The sequence below is a fragment of the Delphinapterus leucas genome, chromosome 2 (assembly GCF_059928025.1).
Source record: "Delphinapterus leucas isolate spDelLeu-1000000601 "Yukka" chromosome 2, BTC_Dleu_Yukka2, whole genome shotgun sequence".
Lineage (NCBI taxonomy): Eukaryota > Metazoa > Chordata > Mammalia > Artiodactyla > Monodontidae > Delphinapterus > Delphinapterus leucas.
Window position 1 is genome coordinate 106,104,297 of NC_143130.1, and position 25,352 is coordinate 106,129,648.

Below are 25,352 nucleotides of genomic sequence, written 5' to 3' on the forward strand. Positions count from 1 at the left end.
AGGAGAGTGTGACAATCTCCAAACATCTAGGATAATCCTCTTCTAATGGTCTTGGATGGAGATGTATACTTTAGGCAATTATATGTTTGTTTTAAGGATCGTGGGTCAGCCTCATCTTCTATAGAATGTCTACTTCTGACCATTCCCCGGAGAACCTTAGTTTAGTATTTCTAATGTGGGTAACTTTTCAATTCTTGTCAATTAAGGAAGCATGATGTTATGCTAGTTGGTGCACATGTAACACAGGATGTATTTCTTGTACTTTATCTGCTGAATTGGTAACAAATAGTACCTAATAAGGTCATTTCTGCAAGCTCAATGGTAGTCTTTCTCTGGGTATCTTGCAGAGCATCCAGTCACCCAGGTTAATGTCATGTAAAAGCTGATTAAATGAAAGGCTAAAAAATCAACCTCTGCCTGTGATGAAAGGACTGATTACATTGGGTTTATCTAGTTTAGTTCAGTTTGTGAAAGATTGGAATACGTGCCGTTTGGGACCTTGTGAGTTACCTGGGCCTATCAGTGACCAGTTCATAGTGAGACAACATATGACTTTGTGAGGGGAAGAAAGCAGGGCCATGGGGGCCAAGGCTAATTAATAATGCATTAGGCCATAGTAGTCCAAGGGTGTCTGATACAGTAATTCATTTCAGTTCTAATATTCCATTTGTTCTTTCCACTTCTTCAGAAGATAGAGGGATGATAAGAGTACTAAAATTTCTGAGTGAGGGCCAAAACTTTCTATAGCTCCCCTATATAGATATACATTGAAATGGCACAGGTAGTAAACACAATATCAAGTTGATTTTCAACTATGGTGAGTGCTGTGGATTCTCTGACAAAACACTGCTTCAACCCATGTAGAAATAAAAATACTACTACTAGTACATACTCATAACCCATGGGGAAAAAGCAATTGTTTAACTCCTTTTCAAAATACCCCAAATGTTTCCTTGGGACAGTATTCCAGTTCATATCCCACCTTTACAGATTTTTATGGGAGTTTGTTTGCTCCAAGAAAGGCATGAACTGACCCCATTCTTTGCCATCCTAGAAGTTTCCCCACCAGTGTTTGTTTAATGTTGCAGCCAATATGTCCCTACTGTGATGTCTTTTCTCTGGAGGACTTTAGCAAGAGTTCATCGGAGATCATTAGGCTCCACCAGACAGCTGTCCTGGCTTTCATATATCTTGTCCTCATGAATCCAACAAATCAATCATTCGTAATGATTCTTTACAAAATTCGGGCCAAATTTTGTGCATCGAAGATGGAATTATTGAACTTCTCCATGGATTTCTCTTTATGTTCTAGAAGAGGTGCTTGCATAAGGATTAAGTCAGAAAGGGATGCCTAGCATAATAATCTGTTCAAGCATTTTTTCCTAGCTTCTACAGAGTCTTTTACACTGTGAGAGTTGGTTTTTATGAAAAAAATTTCTTTCAGTAACATGAAGACATCAAATAATTCATTTGGCATCCATTTTTAATAGGCATACGTGAGATACACAAGAAGGTTAAGAAAAGGTTAAGATGATTAAAAAACCTCATTGTCTTCCTAGTATTTGGAAGCCGTGAACTGTGTTAAAAATCTATAACTAGGGCTTCCCTGGTGGCGCAGTGGTTGAGAGTCCGCCTGCCGATGCAGGGGACACGGGTTCGTGCCCTGGCCTGGGAAGATCCCACATGCCGCGGAGCGGCTGGGCCCGTGAGCCATGGCCGCTGAGCCTGCGCGTCCGGAGCCTGTGCCCCGCAACGGGAGAGGCCACAACAGTGAGAGGCCCGCGTACAGCAAAAAAAAAAAAAAAAAAAAAATCTATAACTAACACTGTATGTATACATTTTGTAATTTAATACATCCAAGAGAGATCCACAAGTTCAGTTACTTGAGTTAATTTTGCTCCTGCTAATGACTGGTTTTAAAGGGAGTTTAGAGTAGCTATTGCGTAACTAGCTTGGTATTTTTTCTTTTCAATATTTAAAGTAAGATTATTTTAAAAACATGTCAATTCAGAATTTTGTATGAGAGTGTCCAAACGATCTGTTCCGGACATGAAGGCATTTTGAATAACAGAAGTACAATCATGAGATCCTTTAATTGAGAAGTGTAACAAAGTTGAATAATATGCGGAGAAATTAATATTTTATGATTAGTCAACTAACAGGTAGACAAAGTTTGAGTGTTTTAGATTGGAGAACAATTTGTACTGTATGTAGTACCATCTGATTTAAATGGAGATTCCGGAGCAAGATCTGAAGATGCTTCAACAAATTTAGCCAAGGCTGTAATTATTTTGAGACAAGGAGTGTAAGTTTTGTTGAACTTTAAGGGGTAGGCCATGATAGGCAATGGGTCTTTGTTGTTTGCCATGTAATTATTAGTAATATCCTTAGGCATGGCTTTCCTTTTACATTCATACACAAGGAAAGGTTTATTACAATCAGTGGTGAACTTATGATCAGCTGTCTTATGGAGGTGTATGATGTCACCTGCAATATATTGCCTTTAGAGCTGGGTGCACAGAATATAGGGGCTTCTTGTGGCTCCTTTAGGATCCCAATTGAGTTAATGGGAAAAATATAAATTCAAAGGTTTGATAACCTAATGACCAAACTCTGGCACCTATTTTGGCCTTTCTGAACAGAGGTGGGCTGTCAAAACTAATAGAGAAGAGAAGGGGACCTCTGTGACAGGACTCCATGTCTGCAAGCTTCATTCTAGTCTTCTGCAAAGGGAGATTATCTTTTCTCCTGCTATTAGGTCCCAAGATAGGTAACTGGACAGATGTTGTGGTGAATAATTATATTGATGGCTATATCAATATATAGGTGGAAGAAGCTGCAGTAATTAGTCTAAAGAGATTTGCCTTCTTATCATAAAGTGATTTATTTCTACCTTAGGTGAAAGAAAAGCATACATAGGTGTAAGGATACATGATCATTACATCTTAGGTTGTTTCCATAATCCATTATATGTAGTATTTTAAAATAAGTTCCATCACAGACGCAACAACTAAACACAGCAGTTGGTCGAATCATCAATCTCCCTTTCAATAACAAATTTACCTCGTGTTCATTTTCAGATGTAATTGCTATCAGTTGAAGTGCTGGTTAATGCAAAAGGAAGTCTGGGTTGAGTGAGAGTCTCACCTAGTCCACAGAGAAGCTGACATGACCCACATCAACTTGCTCCTCCAGGAAACCGCTGTTTCCTGTTGTGGGGCAGCAGCAACACATAGCTCAGCAATTCTTCCCTCACCCTGTCAGGCTCACCTCACCTTGCAGAGCCTTGAAATTGAAGAAGACACTTTCCATCTAGAGGAAGACCTCAAACATGCTTCTCTCCAGCCTTCTGAAGGTGGTCATGGCTTCATTGTGGCTAGGTAAGGATGGCCCCAGTGGGACTCTACCCCTCTAGGACCTAAGGACTGGGGAAACAGGTGGTTATGGGCACCCTGGGAAGAAGGGGCAGTAGAGTGTAAAATAGAATTTCTTTGTTCCACAGTACTTATTCTTAAACTTCTGATTCTGCTTTTTTTTCCCTTAGGATCCAGTATTGCCCAGAAGGTAACTCAAGACCAACCAGTAATATTAGTGCAGGAGAAGGAGGTTGTGACCCTGGATTGCATATATGACACAAATGATTTCACTTATAGTCTATACTGGTACAAGCAGCCCAGCAGTGGGGCGATGATTCTCCTTATTCGTCAGGACTCTTATAACCAGCAAAATGCAACAGAAGGTCGCTACTCACTGAATTTCCAGAAGGCAAACAAATCCATCAAACTTGCCATCTCAGCTTCACAGCTGGAGGACTCTGCAGTGTATTTCTGTGCACTGAGTGAGCCCACAGTGAGAGGCGTGTTGGAGGCAGGTATACCACAACCCAGGGCTCTGCTTGATACATCTGCCTGCTATAGGGACCAGGGCAGGGAATTGCCTTCACAGACAGGAAGTGGCTAGGGCTGTGGCAGCACAGGTGTAGGGTTAGAGGGAAAACACTCCTTCTAAGAACATATTTCTCTGGGTTCGTAGACCATGTCTAGAGCTATCATTCATCAAAAACAACCTTACCCCTGAAAATTTGGGTTCAAATTTTTTATTGAAGACAAAAAATAGCCACATAAAATCCTTGCCATTTAGTGATTAGAATGAGCTAGAAGAATTGACTAAGGAAATTCAGAGACATCTGATTCAAAAATTAGTAAAAATATGCGTGAATTTTTGGATTTTCAATTAGTTCATGAAATATTTATTGAATATATATTATATTACAGGTATTGTTTTGAATAAGGAAGGTTGTGAAATCTTTTTGTGATTTTCCTCTTTTTGAATATTATGCAGTTTTATACCATTTAATGAACTCATTTATTTTAGTTTTGTTAGCTGAGTTAATGGTACACTTGTTTACTTTCTAAGGTGCCTGATATGTCACAAACTTTGTGCTAATCCTCATTCCATCTTATTAACACCTCTAGCATGGAATAGCTCAATTACCATAATGTAAGCTTTACCTGCCTCCCATCAGTCTTATCCACAAAAAGATCAATAATTAGTGGTTCTTAAAAGGACACTGTGAGAAGCAGAGTATGAATTATCTTGTTTCTCTGCTCTTGCGCTTCACTGCACCACTCCTTCAAAAGTATTTTTGCCATCATGTGGCACATTTTGGACACCTCCAGGCCCTCTTTTTCAATCAGTGTTACACAATCCCAAATACTCCTTCCCTCAAATTTCCTCCTTCTACCTCTAACCCCATTTTCTCAGTGTCTTAAAATTTGAATGGTAATGGGTGGTTGCTAAGTGATCTTGTATCGTAACTGCCTCTTCTATTTGCATTTCGAAAGCAGTTGTGTAGAGTAGAAATCTTAAAAGGAATGTCTTACAGTCCCTTCATTAAGTAGTGCTGGAAAAATCGGACAGCTACGTGTAAAAGGATGAAATTAGAACAGTCTCTAACACCATACATGAAAATAAAGACCTAAATGTAAGACCAAATAATATAAAACTCTTAGAGGAAAACATAGGCAGAACACTCTCTGACATAAATCACAGCAAGATCTTTTTTGGTCCACCTCCTAGAGTAATGAAAATAAAACCAAAAATGTACAAGTGGGACCTAATGAAACTTAAAAGCTTTTGCACAGCAAAGGAAACCATAAACAAAATGAAAAGACAAGCCACAGAATGGGAGAAAATATTTGCCAATGAATGCACAAACAAGGGCTTAATCTCCAATACATACAAACAGCTCATGCAGCTCAATGTCAAAAAACCAAACAACCCAGTCAAAAAAATGGGTGGAAGATCTCAATAGACATTTCTCCAAAGAAGACATACACATGGCCAAGAGGCACATGAAAAGATGCTCAACATCATTAATTATTAGTGAAATGCAGATCAAAACTACAATGAGGGGGGCTTCCCTGGTGGCGCAGTGGTTGAGAGTCCGCCTTCTGATGCAGGGGACACGGGTTCGAGCCCCGGTCCGGGAAGATCCCACGTGCCGTGGAGCGGCTGGGCTTGTGAGCCATGGCCGCTGAGCCTGTGCGTCCGGAGCCTGTGCTCCACAACGGGGGAGGCCACAACAGTGAGGGGCCCATGTACCGCAAAAAACAAAACAAAACAAAACAAAAACTACAATGAGGTATCACCTCACACTGACCAGAATGGCCTTCATCCAAAAATCTACAAACAATAAATGCTGGTGAGGGTGTGGAGAAAAGGGAACCCTCCTACACTGCTGGTGGGAATGTAAATTGATACAGCTACTATGGAGAACAGTATAGAGGTTCCTTAAAAAACTAAAACTATCATATGATCCAGCAATCTCACTTCTGGGCATATATCCAGAGAACACCATAAATCAAGAAGACATATGCACCCCAGTGTTCATTGCAGCTCTATTTACAATAGCCAGGACACGGAAGCAACCTAAATGTTCACCAATGGAGGAATGGATAAAGAAGATGTGGTACATATATACAATGGAACGTTACTCAGCCATAAAAATGAATGAAATAATGCCATTTGCAGCAACATGGATGGACCTAGAGATTGTCATACTGAGTGAAGTAAGTCAGACAGAGAAAGACAAATACCATATGATGTTGCTTATATGTTCAATCTAAAAAAAATGGTACAAATGAACCTATTTACAAAACAGAAGTAGAATCACAGATGTAGAAAAGAAACTTATGGTTACCAAGGGGGAAATGGGGAGGAGGGATAAATTGGAAGATTGGGATTGACATATAACACTACTATATAAAAAATAGATAACTAATAAGAACCTACTGTATAGCACAGGGAACTCTACTGAATACCTACATGGGAATACAATCTAAAAAAGAGTGTAATGAGTTACATGGGAATAGATTCTAAAAAAGAGTGGATATATGTACATGTATAACTGATTCACTCTGCTGTACAGCAGAAACTAACACAACATTGTAAATCTACTATACTCCAATAAAAATCAATTTTAAAAGTCTTAAAAATTTTTAACTCAAAAAATCTTACCTTCCGTTTTTTTTTTTTTTTTTTTTTTTTGCGTTACGCGGGCCTCTCACTGTTGTGGCCTCTCCCGTTGGGGAGCACAGGCTCTGGACGCACAGGCTCAGCGGCCATGGCTCACGGGCCCAGCCGCTCCGCGGCATCTGAGATCTTCCCGGATCGGGTCACGAACCCGTGTCCCCTGCATCAGAAGGCGGACTCTCAACCACTGCGCCACCAGGGAAGCCCTACTCCCTGATCTTTGATGACCATCTCGGTCTAGGACACTGATCACAAATGAAACCTTATAAACTGGCATCAGACTGGCTGCAACAAAACCATCTGGGAGCTTTAAAAAATTACACACTTGTGGGAATTCCCTGGCAGTCCAGTGGTTAGGACTCCACACTTTCACTGCTGAGGGCCCGGATTCAATCCCTGGGTGGGGACCTAAGAGCCTACAAGCTGTGCAGCAGGGCCAAGGGAAAAAAAAAATTACACAGTTGTGGGTCTCAATCCTGGAATGTATGATTCATGAAGTTAGTTGTGGGATCCCAGAATCTGTAATTTTAAATCACTTACACATTGATTCTATTATCAGCTGTTGTATGAATATCAGCTATGTCTTTAATAATTTGAAAAGCTGGGAAAAAAGAGAGTCCTAACTCATGCTCGAGGCTTTTGAAACAAATCCACATCTTTAGAGTTCCTAACCCAGTGGAGGAAAATTATTCGATTAAAGTTTGGCAATAAAATATGGCCGATGGATGGTAACAGAAAGCATCCTTGAGGTTATTCACTAAGAGTATAAGATTAGTACTTGTCTGATTCACATAGGACAACCCTTTTATCTTGGAGTCAAGAAAATAGTAGGAGAATAAGACATTGATCTCAGACCATTCTATAAGGATTTGATCATTTCAATTATGATTTTGTTTTCCCATTTTAATGATTCTGAAATTCAGGATTCTTTGACTATTGATAAGATAGTGTGGCTTTTTCCTCTGAAAAGATTTTATTAGAAAGATATTATTTTGAGACCGATAAAATATTATATTTCAAGTAGTAGTGATTCCTCAATCAGTGACCCTTGATTCATTATTTTTGTTTGGTATAACAAATATTTAGTGAGCATGTAATACATGTCAGTCACTGTTGCTCTATAAATTGGGGTACAATGCTGAAACACAGAGATTCACTCAGTACTGATTTGGCTTCTTATTACGTCCTCTGTAATCAACCTCAGATTCTTTTCTGACATTCAGTGGATTATAGGCTGGCCCACCATGGATACCTGAGAATATAAAGTACTATATAAAGTGCTTAAGAAAACTGATATCTTCTCAGCTGCAGAAATACCTGGGATGCTCTGTTAAAGAACTTCCATGTCAGGCAGGGTCCTAAGAGCAAAACAGACCTGAGAAGTTATGACAGCTCTTGATCAGATTTCCAAGCACCACCTGAAGACTGGCATGTACCTCATGAATGAAGTCAAGGATAACAGTTTTCTGACTTGAGGAGACCAGGAAACGTGCATCCCATTTCAGTGTCTGTCCACCAGGGGGTGCAGTTTCCTAACACAAACACATTTCCTGTCTGAAACTAGGCTTAGGTTTATCACTTCACTGTGACTTCAATATTTCTTCATGTGAAGAGTCAAGGACATTATTCAGGAGACACTCTAGAGATGAACTCTTCTCCAGGCTTAGTGACTGTGATACTCTTAGTGCTTGGTAAGCAAAATGCCTCTAAAAATTTGGATTCTTTCTTCTGTTATGTCAACAAAACCTTTCATCATAATTTTATCCCAGAGCTTTATGCCCAAGATGATACAGAACTCTTTTATTTTTCCCCAGGACAAACCCGTGAAGACTCAGTGACCCAGATGGATGGCCAAATGACTCTTCCAGAAGGGGCTGCCTTGACCATAAATTGCACTTATTCAGCCACTGGGTACCCCATTACTTTCTGGTATGTTCAATATCCTGGAGAAGGTCCACAGGTCCTTCTGAAAGCCATGAAGGACAATGAGAAGGGAACCAATAAGGAGTTTGAAGCCACATACCACAAAGAATCAAAATCCTTCCACTTGGAGAAAGCCTCAGTCCAAGATTCAGACTCGGCTGTGTACTACTGTGCTCTGAGTGACACAGTGATGGGAACCGCAGGGGCAGCTGAGCACAAACTCTTTGAGTGGCAACAAGGGGCCTGGAGGCTGAGTGTCTCTCCATTTGATCCACTCTGTGGCACAGTCTATGGTGGTTTGTCCCTCAGTCTCTGGTTGACACAAAACTCATACAAATTTCTAGAGAATAAGAACAAGAAGTGAATATTCCCCATACCCAGCTCTTCATTAGTGATTTTGAAAAAAGAGTCTGACATCAGTAGTTCCTCATCCAGGGCCAAAGTAATTTCAAGGTAAAGTCACATAAACAATGAGACTTGGGGCCAATGTAAGAAGAAACAAGAAGCACTTGGATGTGTGCTGTACCCCTGTGGAAGGGTTTAGAAACCAGAAGCATTAATTACACTCGAATAATTAGGGTGGATGGTGCTGTGTGTGTTTGTGTGTTTTGAGGGCATTCAGGGAGTGAAGGCTGAAAATAGGAAAACTGAAAATAAATAAGCAGCAGACTACCCATGTTCTCTACCAGTGCCTCTATAACAAGCAGTGATCATTTCCCAAACCCAGCAGAAAATTGGAAGTTAGCCATTGATGAATTGAGCAACACCACATATAAGTAAGTAAGCCAAAATAATTAAAATTTTAAAATGTAATAATTAACTATTCACTTCAAGGAAAAAATTATTATTCAGAAAGTAGCATACTCAGTCTATATGATTCAACTAAATTTTCTTCTAGGTAAGTTTTACCACCAATAGTCATGATTAGGCAGAATATCTATTTTCCCCAAACCTTGTGTATTACTAAGGTTCTGGACTGTTGCTTATCAGTTAGGCTTTTTAAAAAAAATTTAATAATCTAATATTCATGAATGAGATGGAGCTTCGTTTCATTTCAACGTCATTTATATATTTTTGTATAAATTGTCTATTCATATATCTTCCCATCTCCTACTGTGTTATAGTCATTTAAATATAGATTTTAAAGGACATTCTCTATGTTAAGAAAGTTGTCATAAGACTGTCACATATACGTGTCTTTTAAAAAAGTTTAATATAACCTTTTTGACTTTGTTTATGGTCTTGTTTGGCAGGCAGAATTTTAAAAATAGTATGTATTAAATTTTTGAAAAATTTCTTTTATGGATTCTGAGTTATATTTCATGCTTAAGAATCTGTAACACTCTAAAATGATAAAATTTTATCTCATATTTTCTTTAGTTTTTCTCAGATTAATTTTGTCTTTAAATCTTTAAATTTGCATGTGTGTGTGTGTGTGTGTGTGTGTGTGTGTGTGTATGTGTAGAGAGGTTGAGGTTTAAGGCTTTGTATTTTTCTTAATTTTTGTTTGTTAGTTTATTTTGAGGCAGCTTTCCAGGCTCAACATTTTGAATGACTCATTTTTCTGCCACTAGAAATTATGCAATTTTGAATTCAGGGAGGCTTAACTTCTGTGTGTGTAAACTTTTTACAATATTTTGGAGGGCAGTTTTTTTAAGCATATAATATGAATCAAATCACAAATAATAATTTGGAGTCTTCTGTTCCATTGGCCTGTAAGTCTGTTTTTAGTCCAGTACCATACTGTTTTGATTACAAAAGCTTTGTATTATTTTTTTATTTGCGGTACGCGGGCCTCTCACTGTTGTGGCATCTCCTGTTGCGGCATCTCCTGTTGCGGAGCACAGGCTCCGGACGCACAGGCCCAGCGGCCATGGCTCACGGGCCCAGCCGCTCCACAGCATGTGGGATCTTCCCGGAAAGGGGCACGAACCCGTGTCCCCTGCATCGGCTGGTGGACTCTCAACCACTGCGCCACCAGGGAAGCCCTGTATTATATTTTGAAATCAGGAAGTGAAATGCCTCCCACTTTGTTCTACTTGCTCAAGATTACTTTGGCTATTTGGGGTCCTTTGCGATTCCATATGAATTTTAGGATTGTAAAACATGTCATTGGGATTTTGATACGCATTGCACCGAATCTGTAGATTTTGTGCAAAAGCTTTTAAGTTTAATTAGGTCCAATTTGTTTATTTTTGTTTTTATTTTCATTACTCTAGGAGGTGGGTCATAAAAGATCTTGCTGTGATTTATGTCAAAGAGTATTTTTCCTATGTTTTCTTCTAAGAGATTCAATAAATAAACAATGCATTGAGTGAGATATTCTTTCTATGTGAGAGCTTCCTTGTAAATGAATTCTTGATCACTGTCAAACTATGTGTCCTGATTTTTGGCTAGGGAAATTGTGTCACTGACTCTGATAATTTTTTCAGGCTACATTTCCCCCAGATGAAGCCCTTATTTTTCTCTGAGGTATCCTTTCCCTTTCTTTACTCCTTCCTGACATATCTGATTACTGGGGCACTTTAAGTGGAGGCAATGTTGTGAGGGTGGAAAGCCTAGATATTTCTATACCTGTGATCAGCAATGTAGCAGACAGTAGGGCACTGGTCCCAGCAGCAATGCCAGTACCTTGCTGAAAAACTAGAAGGAAATCTCTGTGCTCTCCAATCTCCTTGTACTCCTCTTCGTTAAGGACAGCTGGGACTCAGCCTACCTGTTACTTTCTTCTCAGCTATTTGGGGACTAGAGGAAAGGCTTTCCCCAAACAACTAGTTTCCTTCTTACATGTCCATTGATCTGTACATGCCAAGCTTTCTCTACAACCTATTGTTTTCTGCTCTTCATCCTGGAGTTCCCTGCTACTGACCCCAGATTTCTATATGAGCCTCAATGGGATACCTCACTTAAGCTCTGTTGGCACAGCATGGCTGGCTTCCACAGAAGCTCCTTGGCTAAGCACAGGGGATCAGGGACATTTTAAATCTACCATCTTTCTAGAATTGCCTTACTCTTAGGTCAAAAAAACCTGTACAACTAAAATTCTAAAGGGCCATTCCTGGTGTGAGGAAGGTCACAATCAATGATGATGAATGGAAAATACCTTGATATGGTAATGTTTACACATTTCATTAACATACTTGTACAGAAGCTTAAATTTCTGTGAAGGCTGATCTATCAATATTTTCCCTTATTCTTTCTGACTCTCATGTTTAGAAAATTCATGACCATCCGAAATTGATTAAAATATGCTTTCATTTTATTTAAAATATTAATTATCTCTATTTGGAATTTATTTCATAGCTGATGTTAAGGTATGCATCCAAATTTAGTTGCTGATCTCTAGATGACTCTCCATTCATGAAGACATATTTTACTGAATATACCATCTTTTCCCTATTTTTTGATAACTAAATTTCCATAAATAATTTGTATGTTTGGACTTTCTATTATGTTCCGTCGATATCTCTATCTGGACCTTTCTGGTAACATGCTTCTTCACTTAGTACAGCATTACACTTTGTCTTACTAACTGTGGAGGAAATCCCTCACCATTCTGTTTCAGAACTGAAGGCCTCCTGAAGCCCGAGATTATCTGCAGTATCAGATAGGGCCTCTAGAGGAAGATGCTACACAACTTGAACTCGATAGAAAGCCAGAAAGCAGCCAGCCCTTTGAGGAAGAGATTCTACTTTGCATGCCAGTGTAAACTCACTCACTGCTCTGTCAGGGTGTCCATGTGGCTGAACTGTTTCCAGGAAAAACCTGCAGAAAGGAGCTTCCTGTTTCCTCACAGCTCAGACATGAAGCCCACCCTCATCTCAGTGCTTGTGATGATATTCACACTCAGTGAGTAAAGTCTCTTTTTATTCTATCTTTCTCTGGTCTTCTGATTTAGAATCACTTTAACGAACTATTCTCCTCTGTCTGCAAGACAATCCCTGATCCAGAACTGGTGTTACAGGAGGAACAAGAGCCCAGACAGTGACTCAGCCTGAGGACCACATCTCCGTCTTTGAAGGGTCCCCAGTGCAGGTGAAGTGCAACTACTCATATTCTGGGAGTCCTGAGCTCTTCTGGTATGTACACTACCCCAAACAACAGCTCCAGTTACTCCTGAGACACACCTCAAGAGAGAGTATCAGAGGTTTCACGGCTGACCTCAGCAAGGGTGAGGCATCCTTCCATCTGAAAAAACTATCAGCTCAAGAGGAAGACTCAGCGGTGTATTACTGTGCTCTGAGGGACACAGTAACTGGTTTTACAAAGGAAGCAGAGCACAAACCCCTTAAGAGTTACTGAAAATATTTCTCAGTTCCCTATTTGGCCACAGTGGGGCATTCTCTCTCTAGAGACTGACACTGAGTTTATCTCTGAGATACAGTTGCCATCAGTTGTCAGTTAGCTATAGATTAATCTCAAAAATTTGTTCAAGGAAATTCTCATTACCTACAATGTCTAAATTAATTTTTAAAATAGTAAGTGTATTTATTCTATAGATTAGTACCTGGAAAAATACTTTTGAAATAAAACTATGTGATGGCATAAAAATCCTTTTCTTGGCCCAGAGGGACTCCCCAGGCTTAAGTGGTGCAGTCCCTCCTCTCTATCTCTTCTGCCATAGCATCCACCCCCACCTGTGCTCATCACGACGTACTGAAGCACAGTTCCTGAAAAGGAGGATACTGTTTCCCGACATGTGGTTGCTGATCTTTCTACAGCTAATGCCTTTCCTCTCATGCACTTCATGGACCCATACTACCCAAATCAAGTGCAATCAGGAGAAACATCACAGTAATTTGAACAAGGAAAGTTTAATATAAAGAATTATTAACTAATAACAGGGAGTTATTTACTAATGAGTAAAAAGAACTCTAAAGAACATAAGAATAGCATAGGTAGGGAGATGCTGTTATCTCTAGGACTAAGCCAGAGTTCCGAGGAAACTAACACGTTGTAATTTGTACCCCCTTCTCCTACCAAGCCAATGCCTCAGGCTTCATTGGGGAGTGTGCGGCTGCAGCCTGCTGGATGGGGAAGTTTGCTGAGGTGCCAGAGAACAAGGTTGACAGGCAGAAGAACACCTCCCAGGGTTGCAACACAATTTATAGGAAGCTGGCAAGGGAGTGCTGCTGAATTTGCTTGGCTGCTTGTGAAACCTGCCAAGAAACCACCTGGGGGGCTGTCATTAAATGTTGTTGGAGGTGAGCATCACTGGTGTCCCACAGGATGGCCAAGCACTGCAGGAACAAGAAGTGTGAAAGGGCTTCCCTGGTGGCGCAGTGGTTGAGAGTCCGCCTGCCGATGGAGGAGACACGGGTTCGTGCCCCGGTCCGGGAAGATCCCACATGCCGCGGAGCGGCTGGGCCCGTGAGCCATGGCCGCTAGGCCTGTGCGTCCAGAGCCTGTGCTCCGCAGCGGAAGGGGTCACAGCAGTAAGAGGGCCGCTCACCGCAAAACAAAAACAAAAACAAAAACAAAAAAGAAGTGTGGAAAATATGCCTGGACCGGGAACAGACGCTGCTTCTTCCTGCAGTGTCCTTCTCGTTCCCTCTACTGACAAAGCTTAACATCATGCCAGCTGGCAAAGGAGAAATGTTTACAAGGTCCATGTCCAGAGTCACCCTCTGAATTCATGAAGGGTGGATTTATAATTGAAAGGCAATAAATTGATAAGTGGCATGCCCCATCTTTCTGGTTACTGATCTTTCCTACACACCCCTCCATACACGTTTGAACTTCCAAACAACGGTGAAATGACTCTATGTTTCTATCTAACAAGCTAAAGCTGTCCTTTGAACAAGTGAAGACGTTCTCATCATTTCCCCCAAATGAGGAGACCCATAATCCCAGCAGTCACTACGGATCACTGGCTGTATTAATTACTTCTAAAATTCAGAGGAAATTTCATTGAAAATGCTGTTAGACTAAATTGTAAACTTAATCTCTGACGATCTGCATATAAAATGATTACGGTGAGGAGAAAGAAGAGAATGGCAATGTATACAAAGGAAGACACATGTAAAGAGCAAAAAGAAAATATAGAAAACTACTACATTCTTTGATTCCCAATTTGGTCACGATACTGCAATTGACATGGACGGCTTCCTTTTTTTATTACACAGTTTATATTTTCCCTGCCCTCAGCCATAACCTCAGTGGATTAGGTTACTTCCCTAGTGGTGTGATCCAAATTTTCATTCTCAAAGGGTCTGAGTACTCAAAAATCTTGTCTTTTTATTGCTTGCTGTAATTTAACATTAACGTTTAGTATCAGGCTTGGAAGTTCCCAGAGGCTCCCCTAGGAAATCTCCTGGGTTCCAGACATAGTCCTCTTTATATCTGTTGTGTAGCAGCTACCTAATTCCTCCTTGGTAATTGGTATCAATCACTCCAGTCAGTAGAGTAACCTCATTTTCTATTCATTGCTGTGAGACATATGTAGCCCAAATGGCCACATGGCTGTCTTATCTTCCAATTCAGTGAAATTATTGCTGTGTCCCCTGGTGAAAGCCTTCCTCCTTTTAGAGAGTAAGACTTCCAAACCAATACAGCTCAAAGTTACAAACATTGGGAGCAAAAATACTGCTAGTAGGTTACTGGTAATAATCATGAGAGCGTCCACTCCCAGAGCCACTTCCTTGATTCCTGGACTCATGCATTCTGGGTATGGGGGAGAAAACATCATATAATACTCTCTGCTATAAACCATATATTGCATCATATAAGACAGAATCCCATCTCTTTACAGAGTTGTTCTCCAACTGATGCTATAACGGAATCAATAAGCCATGCTACATTTCAACAGGCCAGCCACTTCTGGGTGATGGGGTATGAGGTAAGATAAATAATCCCATGGGCATGTGCCCACTGCTGTAATCTTTTGCAGTGAGAATAGTTTCTTCCTCAGAAGAAATACTGTGGGCAATCCCTTGATGAAATTAGGCATTCTGTGAGTTTATAAGGATGATGCTGGCAGAGTACAATGAGCAAGGAAGACAAATCCATATGCAAGCACATGTGTCTACTCCTGTGAGAACAAATCTCAGTCATCTCCATCATGGAAGATGTCTAATGCAATCCACTCGTCATCAGGTGTCTGGGCAGTCTCTCTGGGGAATGGCACCACATCAGGGGCTCAGCATTAGTCTCTGAGTTTGGCAGATTAGTCACTGAGCAACAGCATTAGCTAGGTTAAGCTTGGTAAGGGGAAATCAATGTTTTTGACTTCATGAATATCTTCCATTCCTGCTAGCAAGGCCACTTTGCTCATGGGATCATTGACCAAGCATCGGGGTGGCTGGGGAAAGATGTTGACACATCCATAGAGTGCACTGTTTTGTCCATTATTAAGAGCTTCCATTTCCCTTCGCCAGTATCCACATAGTGCATAATTATCTTGACAGTCTGTGCCCATTCTGAGAGGTCCATCCAGATACCTCTTTCCTAGATTTCCTTGGCACTAATCTTCCGATCTTGTTTCTTCCACGTCTCTTACTAGAAAAATCATTAGCAGCTGCCCAAGAATCACTGTAGATCAGTACCTCTGGCCATCCCTCAGTCTAGAGAACATGAATAACCAAAAGGTATCTCCTGATGATGTGGAGGGATTGTCCTTCGTCTTCATCCTTCAGTGGGCTATAGTGCTAGTTTTGTGTGGTACCAAAATAATGTGCAAATCCATATGAAAAACAGGCTTGATTTTCTTGTTCCTTAGTTAACTGATTATAAGGAACTCCCCAGAAGGTGTTTATAGGCATGGTTAAGGGAGAGTATACAAAACAAGAGTTTGTGTCAAAGGAATCTGAGGTGCTTACTCATTCAGCTTCCCTGGATCTTCTGGGGATGCCTGAGCCCAGTCTCTTATATATCATTTCCGCTTGATGATAGATTGCTGCTGGGCATGATCAACAGTGCAGGTACGTAGTTGGACAACACTTGGTTCATGACGGAAATTCAGGCTGCATGGTCACTAAGTTAGTTTTTTCCTAAGTTAGATATTCAGACTTTGCCATGGTCAATTAGCAAGTCAGAAGCTGTTTCTTAAAAGGAGAGCCGATATTTAAAGAAAAGGGCGTATATTCCCCCCAGCCCCCAATACTAGTGGAGTATGCTGCCATTTTCCTGTTGGTGTTTCCCATGTCTCCATCCTATTTGCCATGGAAACTCCAAGCATCATTTTTGGATCTGCTGGATCATAAGACCAAAGTGATGAAGCAGATAGCACTGAGATGTTCCTTCCTCTGCAATTTTTTGGAATAGTTTAAGAAGGATCAGTGTTAACTCTTCCTTAAATGTTTGGTAGACTGACTCAATAGCTTTTTTTTTTGCGGCACGCGGGACTCTCACTGTTTGGCCTCTCCCGTCGCGGAGCACAGGCTCCGGACGCACAGGCCCTGCAGCCATGGCTCACGGGCCTAGCCGCTCCGCAGCATGTGGGATCCTCCCGGACCGGGGCAAGAACCCGTGTCCCCTGCATCGGCAGACGGACTCTCAACCACTGCGCCACCAGGGAAGCCCTCAATAGCTTTTGACTCCAGTTATTTGACCCTATTGGAGATGCTGAGGCAAACCCAATATTAATTAACTTATTCCTTTTTTACTTAATTCAGCCAGAGTCAGTTTCTGTTACTCACCAATAAGAACCCTGACTTATATACAATCTCATTCCAGCATTAGGCAAATTAGGAAAAAAAAAAAAAGAAAAGAAAAGAAAGCTTATATATAAAATGCCAGAAGTGATTGTAAGAAACCTAACAGTGCTCCTCAGAGGTATTCTGTAAATACCAGGCATCAATATTCTTTCTTAATTGAGTTTTTACATGAATTAAGCTGCATCTGTTCTTACTCTAGGCTAGAACTGGAGTGTAATAAAGGCAGAGAATAGACTAGCTTTGTAATTTCTTCTGTATCAGCTCTAACACTTCACCTTCCACAGCCGGCTCTATTAGCAGGATGATGTTGCTACCACAAGATGGCAGTACCCTCTCTCCTCAGACTTGCTTGGTTTGAAATCAACATGTTGGTATTGAAAGCGCAGGATTGAGCTCCCTCTGATTGGCTGGGTAAGAAGCCTGAGTCTCTCTCTGGGATCCAGAGAGACTAGATAAATATACCCAGAAAAAAGAACTAGACTGAGGAACCTGGCTTCATTTCAGGCTCTGGAGCTGAGTCTCCTGTGATCCCAATAAGGAGGAAGAATGGAGAAACTCCTGACCGTGTCTTTGGTGATTCTGTGGCTTCAACTGGCCAGTGAGTTGGGGCTCTTGGCGATGGGAAGAGGGTGACCAAAGTTCCGAGCCCACAAGACAGAGGCGCAAAATCTTCTTGTTAATTGGGAAATGTACCCCCAAATTATGGAAGGAAATGCAAACACTAGAGAGTGAAAATGCAGTGACTCACTCCTGGCCTCTGGCCTTGTGTTTCTGCCTAGGGGTGAATAGCCAGCAAGGAGAAGAGAATCTTCAGGCCCTGAGCATCCAGGAGGGTGAAAATGCCACCATGAACTGCAGTTATAAAACTGCTATAGAAACCTTACATTGGTACAGACAGGATTCAAGGAGAGGCTTTGCCCACCTGATTTTAATACGTTCAAAAGAGAGAGAGAAGCATAGTGGAAGACTGCGAGTCACGTTTGACAACTCCATCAAAGGCAGTTCCCTGTCCATCACGGCTTCCCAGGCTGCAGACACTGCTACTTACCTCTGTGCTACGGATACACAGTGCTCACCAGGCAACTGCAGCCCCAACGCAAACCCTGCCAGAGCTGCCTCTTAGAAGCCGCAACAGTGTGTAGAGTTGGTGGTTATGTCTTCCCACAAAGGAGAGTCTACAAACAGCTGGCAACAGGAAAGGGAGGCCTGTCAAATTCCTGATGTTTTTGGCAGCATGTTAGACTAGGGTAAAGGCCATGAGATTTAGAACGGGAAACTGAAATACCAGCTTCAGCTCTGCCCATCCTGGCTCTGTGTCCTTAAGCACACCATCGGTGTAGCAGCCTTCAGTTTCCTCACTTTAAACAAAGGATTTGGACTGATGAGCCTAAAGACCTTTCAAGCTCTAATTTTACCAGGTCACTTGTGGAGGATGAGGAAGGACTTGTCAGTATTAGAAGGTCTCATCTGTTATATGTACAGCCCCCTCAAGACTTAGGTGGGGCTTTGAGATGCATGAGAGGATTTTTGCATTTCTCTAATTCCAACAGTAGATTCATCAGACATTAGAGTTAAAAAGGATCTTAGGACTCTTTCAACCAAACTTTTCATTTTAAAGCTGAGCAGTGAAAACATTGTATAATAATAGATACAAAGATCTGAATCTTTGGAGTAGTAGAGACAAAGATCTGAATCTGATTCTCCCATTTATTAGTTGTGTGATTTCCAAGCTTCAATTTCTCCATTAAGGAGATGGGAATTTATCAGAGAGTCATAATCTTTCCCCATACAAGTGAGAGATGTTCTCAGCTACCAGGTCCTAAAATGTTGTGTTTTGAAAGTGGATACTTCTATTATCACATATATAACAGTTTTCCATCCATTTTATTCTTGCTTCTGGTAAGAATAGTTTTTTTGATACATTTTTGATGCTACTGAAAATGTGTTTGTGGAGAAAGCGCATTTGTACTTATGTGATGCTTGGTGGAAAAGGTGGGGGAGGGCAGGCGAAAGGTTGGTAGGACTGTGAAAACCACATTCCAGAGCTTCAACCACCAACATCACCTATATCAGAATCACCTACAGCACCTTGAAGATCTGGGTTATTAGGCACTTACTCAATCAGACTCTGATGCACTGATGCATTGCATTTTTTATTTTTATTTTTTTTTGCGGTTCGCAGGCCTCTCACTTTTGTGGCCTCTCCCGTCGCGGAGCACAGGCTCCAGACGCGCAGGCTCAGAGGCCATGGCTCACGGGCCCAGCCGCTCTGCGGCATGTGGGATCTTCCCAGACCGGGGAACGAACCCGTGTCCCCTGCATCGGCAGGCGGACTCTCAACCACTGTGCCACCAGGGAAGCCCGATGCATTGTATTTTTAATGAACATCTTCTATATCAGTTAGAGACTGGGTCAGCTTCAACTTACAAAAATTTCAAATACTAATCTTTTCAACAAGGTGGAGTTTACTTTCCTCTCACGTAAAGAAGCGCTGTCATATGTATCATATGCAGTCCAGGGCTGGTATACTACCGTCATCATGTTATAAAAAATCAAGGGGCTTCCTTCTAGCTCTCTGTCTCTTGTCCTTAAAGTGTCACTTTTGTTTATATACTTGGCAGAAACTGCTAGAGATCCATCCACTTTATACACATTCCAGGCAGAAAGAAAGAGGTCAAGGGGCAAATGAGTACATGCTGGCCAAGTCAATCATTTCCAGAACATCCACCCAACAGCTGCTACTTACATTTCACTGACCAGAGTGTTATTCCATGTCCCCACCTTTCTCCCGTCTGCAAAGGAGTCTGGGATGTCAGTATTTTTTCAGTCTCAGCATGTTGTCACTCACATCAAAACTGTGGCTCTATTAGTAAGAAATAGGAGAGAATGGACATTCTTTAGGCAAATAGCAATTTCTGCTATCCCCAGGGTATATTAAGACTCATATGGGGTGTTTTGCTTCATAGTTATTCATTTTTGAAATACTATATCCAGTCTATCTCCCAGTTCTGTTGACTTTGCTTCCGAAAGGTCTCCAGAAGATGTCACAAACCCCACACACTAATTCACCTCCACCATCCTAATTAAAAATCCATTTTAGTCCCTTGCTCCTCAGCATGTGACACACCCCATCATTCTTCAATGTAGTCCCCTGTACCACAGTGAGAATGATCTTGTCAGAGTGCAGATTTGAGCATGTCAATCACCTGGATCCCCATTTGCTCTTAGAATAAAGAGAAACTTCTTTTAAAATTTTTATTTATTTTATTTTTGGCTGCATTGTGTCTTCATTGTTGCACGCGGACTTTCTCTAGTTGTGGTAAGCCAGGGCTACTCTTCGTTGCGGTGCACAGGCTTCTCATTGTGGCGGCTTCTCTTGCCGTGGAGCACGGACTCTAGGTGCACAGGCTTCAGCAGTTGCAGCACGCAGGCCAGGCTCAGTAGTTGGAGTACACACGCCCTAGAGTGCATGGGCTTCAGCAGTCACAGTGTGTGGGCTCAGTAGTTGTGGCTCGTAGGCTCAAGAGCGCAGGCTCACTAGTTGTGGTGCACAGGCTTAGTTGCTCCACGGCATGTGGGATCTTCCTGGATCAGGGCTCAAACCCATGTCCCCTGCATTGGCAGGAGGATTCTTAACCACTGTGCCACGAGGGAAGTCCCAAACCTTCTTAATATGACCTACAAAACCTTGCATAATTTAGGATCTTGTTACCTCTCCAACCTCATTTCACAATGTACTCCTAATCTCTCTCCCTCTCTGTCTCTCTCTCTCTCTTCAACAATACTGGTATTATTTAAGTTTCTTTTTTTAAAATTAATTAATTAATTTTGGGCTGCGTTGGGTCTTTGTTCCTGCGTGCGGGTTTTCTCTAGTTGTGGTGAGTGGGGGCTACTCGTTGTTGCAGTTCACGGGCTTCTCATTGCGGTGGCTTCTCTTGTGGCAGAGCACGTGCTCTAGGCGCGCGGGCTTCAGTAGCTGTGCAACGCAGGCTCAGTAGTTGTGGCACGTGGGCCTAGTAGTTGTGGCTCACGGGCTGTAGAGTGCAGGCTCAGTAGTTGTGGTGCACAGGCTTAGTTGCTCCATGGCATGTGGGATCTTCCTTGACCAGGGCTTGAACCCATGTCCCCATGCATTGGCAGGCAGATTCTTAACCACTGCACCACCAGGGAAGTCCTTAAATTTCTTAAAAGTACCTTTTCCCTACTATATGACCCCTTCATAGCAACTGCAGGGCATTTCTTATTTATTTTCCTTTTCCTAAATTTTTTTCCTCCCTTCCAAAGAGTAAAAAAAACAGTAAATGCCTATTCATTCTTATACATCTGTCCAAGAGTCTGTAGCTGAAGGAAGCTCAGGGGGCATTTTTAGATTTATAGACCTCTGCATTTTCACATTTGCAGTTTCTCCTTTATTTCTTTGATGATTTGATTAAGACCTATTTTCACTACTACTTCTGTGAGTTCCTTAATTGTAGCGTCCATATCTGTGTGTCTCACCCTTGAAAACTCAGCATCAGTGTATCTTAGGCATTAGGATCATCTAATTTCCTTCTTCTTGTTTTCTATCCATTAATGTATTCTTTATTTTAAGTCTCCTCAAAAAGATATGATAATATTTATTAAAAAAAAGAAATCTTTGGAAGTTTATGGATACATTCTTCTGGCATAGCAGGGATTGGCAAAGCACAGCCCACAGGGCAGAGCAGACTGCCACCTGTGTTTGTAAATAAAGTTTTATTGGAAAACAGGCATGTCCATTTATTTATGCATTGACCATGGATGCTTCGTGTTATAAGAGCACAGTTGAGTAGTCACGACAGAGACTATATGACTTCAAAACCTAAACTATTTACTATTTGACCCTTTACAGAAAAACTGTTTGCCAACCTCTGGGGTGTAGGAATTACATGGGAATTTTTAGATTGGCAGTTTTTTGTTTGATAGCAACAAATTAAATAATAAAAGCATATTTCTAATCATCTGTATTGCTAACTTAGAATACTCCCCTTAGTTTTGAGGCCTTCGTGTTCTTTATGTTATTTTTATCAAATGAAAGACAAATGGAATAATGGCACTGTACAAATAAAAGCATCTCAGTTCTTTAAATGGATAAAAGTGTTAACAAAATTTTTTAAACATTAAAAAAATTTTCACTGAAGTATAGTTGATTTACAGTGTTGTGTTAGTTTCAGGTGTACAGCAAAGTGATTCAGTTATACATACGTATCTATTCTTTTTCAGATTCTTTTCCATTATAGGTTATTACAAGATATTGAGTATCGTTCCCTGTGCTATACAGGGATCTTGCAGGGCGATTTGTCTTGCATAACACATGAGCCAAGATTTTCTTGACGATTCCACCAAAGGATCAAGAAACTAGAGGAATAGTTCTGTCAACTTTTATGTAACTCCAAACAAAACCTCCTGCTGCTTCTCAGCCAGCCATGCTGTTTGCTTTCTGCATACTGCATAATGGAGAATTTAACAGTTATAATAGTTTTATTGGTACTGGAGGATGTAGTCACTATCCTCACCTAACAGGGTGGATGTCTGGACACCCACCTGAAGGTAAACACTGCCTTCTTCCCTAACATTCTGGAGTCCTGCACACTGGGTGTTGGACACCTGAGCATTGGGAGTTAAACATCAGGATAAACAGGCCAAAGAAATGGAGAGGGAGATAAAAGAACAAAAATAAATCTAAATAGAGGAAATAAAGTATTCAAGCAGGTTTCATTCCCCTGGTGATAACTGCATCAGCTCTCTACTTCCAGTCTGAGCCCTCATTCCACATGGCTGGGTCCAGGCTAGTGGAAGCACAGGCAGGGCATACGATTTGTTTTACTTACCTGCTCCTCACTCAACTGAAAGCAATTTGAGATAGGAATCGTGTCTGGTTTTGGTTTACACATTGTAGACAACTCTGTAAATTTCCAGAATCAATGCTTGAGCCTAGGGATTCCTGAACACGCAGAACAATATAAGAGTACCTAGGTGGTCTGCTGAGCCAGAGAGTCTTGCCAGCAGGATAACTCTACTCAAGACCCTAATTTTAGTAAGAGCTAAAAAAATAGATCATTTTACCTGGTGAGAAAATCTATGTAGGTGAATATGTATCATTTGAAGAAGACTATTCCTGTGTTCAACTGACTTAGTCATAGCCATTGTTACTAGATTGACAGCACTGCCCTGAGAGCCTGTGTAAGGTAACATCACAGCTGTCTGCAGAAACAAAGTCTCCATGCCTTAAAATGGTTGATGTGAGCAAGTAACAATGTTTTGACTTCTTGCTATAAATACAGTCATACTTTGCATAAAGTAAACCCAATCCTAGGGAAAGAATAAACTATGAAATGACCCTGTCAAATCTTCTGCTGTGTTCACTTCACTAGCACAAATAACTGCACAAGAAACTAGACAAACAAGCTGACCGACATTGAGCAAACAGTTCTTTACATTGAGATTCCTGAATCCCTAATAATACAAATAAACAGGAGACAGGTAAATACCACACACGTGCCTCTGGAATGAAGAGAGTCTGGCTAATACTATGAAGTATCTGAACTCTACTTCCTTAAAAAAAAAAATTACTTGCTTGAATTGAAACAAGAATGTGACAAGAAGTGAAAAGAAGGTGTTTCAAAACAACTAAATGAAGTGGAGATAGGCAACCCTCCAGAAAAAGAATTCAGAATAATGATAGTGATCCAGGACCTTAGATAAAGAATGGTGGCAAAGACTGAGCAGATGCAAGCAATGTTTAACAAAGACCTAGAAGAATTAAAGAATAAACACCGAGAAGAATTCAAGAACAAGCAAACAGAGTTGAAAAATACAATAACTGAAATGAAAAATACACTAGAAGGAATCGATAGCAGAATAACTGAGGCAGAAGAATGGATAAGTGACCTGGAAGACAGAATGGTGGAATTCACTGCCATGGAACAGAAAAACAAAAGAAGAAAGAAAAGAAATAAAGACAGCCTAAGACACCTCTGGGACAACATTAAACTCACCAACATTCGCATTATAGTGGTCCCAGAAGGAGAAGAGAGAGAGAAAGGAGCCAAGAAAATATTTGAAGAGAATATAGTCGAAAACTTCCCTAACATGGGAAAGGAAATAGCCACTCAAGTCCAGGAAGCACAGAGAGTCCCAGGCAGGATAAACCCAAGGAGAAACACACTGAGACACATAGTAATCAAAGAGACAAAAATTAAAGACAAAGGAAAATTATGAAAAGCACACAAGGGAAAAACAACAAATATCATACAAGAGAACTCCTGTAAGGTTAACAGCTGACTTCTCAGCAGAAACTCTATAAGCCAGAACGGAGTGGCACAATATACTTAATGTGATGAAAGGGAAGAACCTTTGACTAGGATTACTCTATCCAGCAAAGATCTCATTCAGATTTGATGGAGAAATCAAAAGTTTTACAGACAAGCAAAAGCTAAGAGAACTCAGCACCACCAATCCAGCTCTAAAACAAATGCTAAAGGAACTTCTCTAAGTGGGAAACACAAGAGAAGAAAACCCTACAAAAGCAAACCCACGACAATTAAGAAAATGGTAATAGGAACATACATATCCATAATTACCTTAAATGTGAATGGATTAAATGCCCCAACCAAAAGACACAGGCTCGCTGAATGGATACAAAAACAAGACCCATACATATGCTGTCTACAAGAGACCCACTTCAGACCTAGAGATACATACAGACTGAAAGTGAGGGGATGGAAAAAGATATTCCATGCAAATGGAAATCAAAAGAAAGTTGGAGTAGCAATACTCATATCAGATAAATAGACTTCAGAATAAAGAATGTTATAAGAGACAAGAAAATACACTACATAACGATCAAGGGATCAATCCAAGAAGAAGATATAACAATTATAAATATATATGCACCCGAAATAGGAGCACCTCAATACATAAGGCAAATGCTAACAGCTATAAAAGAGGAAATCGACAGTAACACAATAATTGTGGGGGACTTTAACACGTCACTTACACCAACAGACAGATCATCCAGACAGAAACTAATAAGGAAACACAAGCTTTAAATGACACAATAGACCAGGTCGATTTAATTGATATTTACAGGACATTCCATCCAAAAACAGCAGATTACACTTTCTCCTCAAGTGCACACGGAACATTCTCCAGGACAGACCACATCTTGGGTCACAAATCAAGCCTCAGTAAATTTAAGAAAAGTAAAATTATATCAAGCAT

At 40.9% G+C, this 25,352-nt stretch overlaps 1 protein-coding gene and 1 long non-coding RNA gene across 11 annotated transcripts in view; one reads left to right on the top strand and one right to left on the bottom strand.

The window, feature by feature from the left end:
- The window catches only part of LOC115803651 (sal-like protein 2), a 900,219-nt gene that overhangs the window by 154,320 nt on the left and 720,547 nt on the right, over window positions 1-25,352 (bottom strand). For 7 of the 10 annotated variants that reach the window (XR_016391489.1, XR_016391490.1, XM_089905397.1 and 4 more), the window contains one exon: window positions 19,858-19,974. The gene's annotated coding sequence lies outside the window, so the exon portion shown is untranslated. The other 3 variants (XM_089905407.1, XM_089905404.1, XM_089905400.1) reach the window with 1 other exon arrangement.
- LOC111171298 (uncharacterized) lies at window positions 1,796-9,692 on the top strand. The gene is made up of 3 exons (XR_016391645.1): window positions 1,796-3,380; window positions 3,545-8,225; window positions 8,349-9,692. It is a non-coding gene; the product is annotated as an uncharacterized LOC111171298 (long non-coding RNA).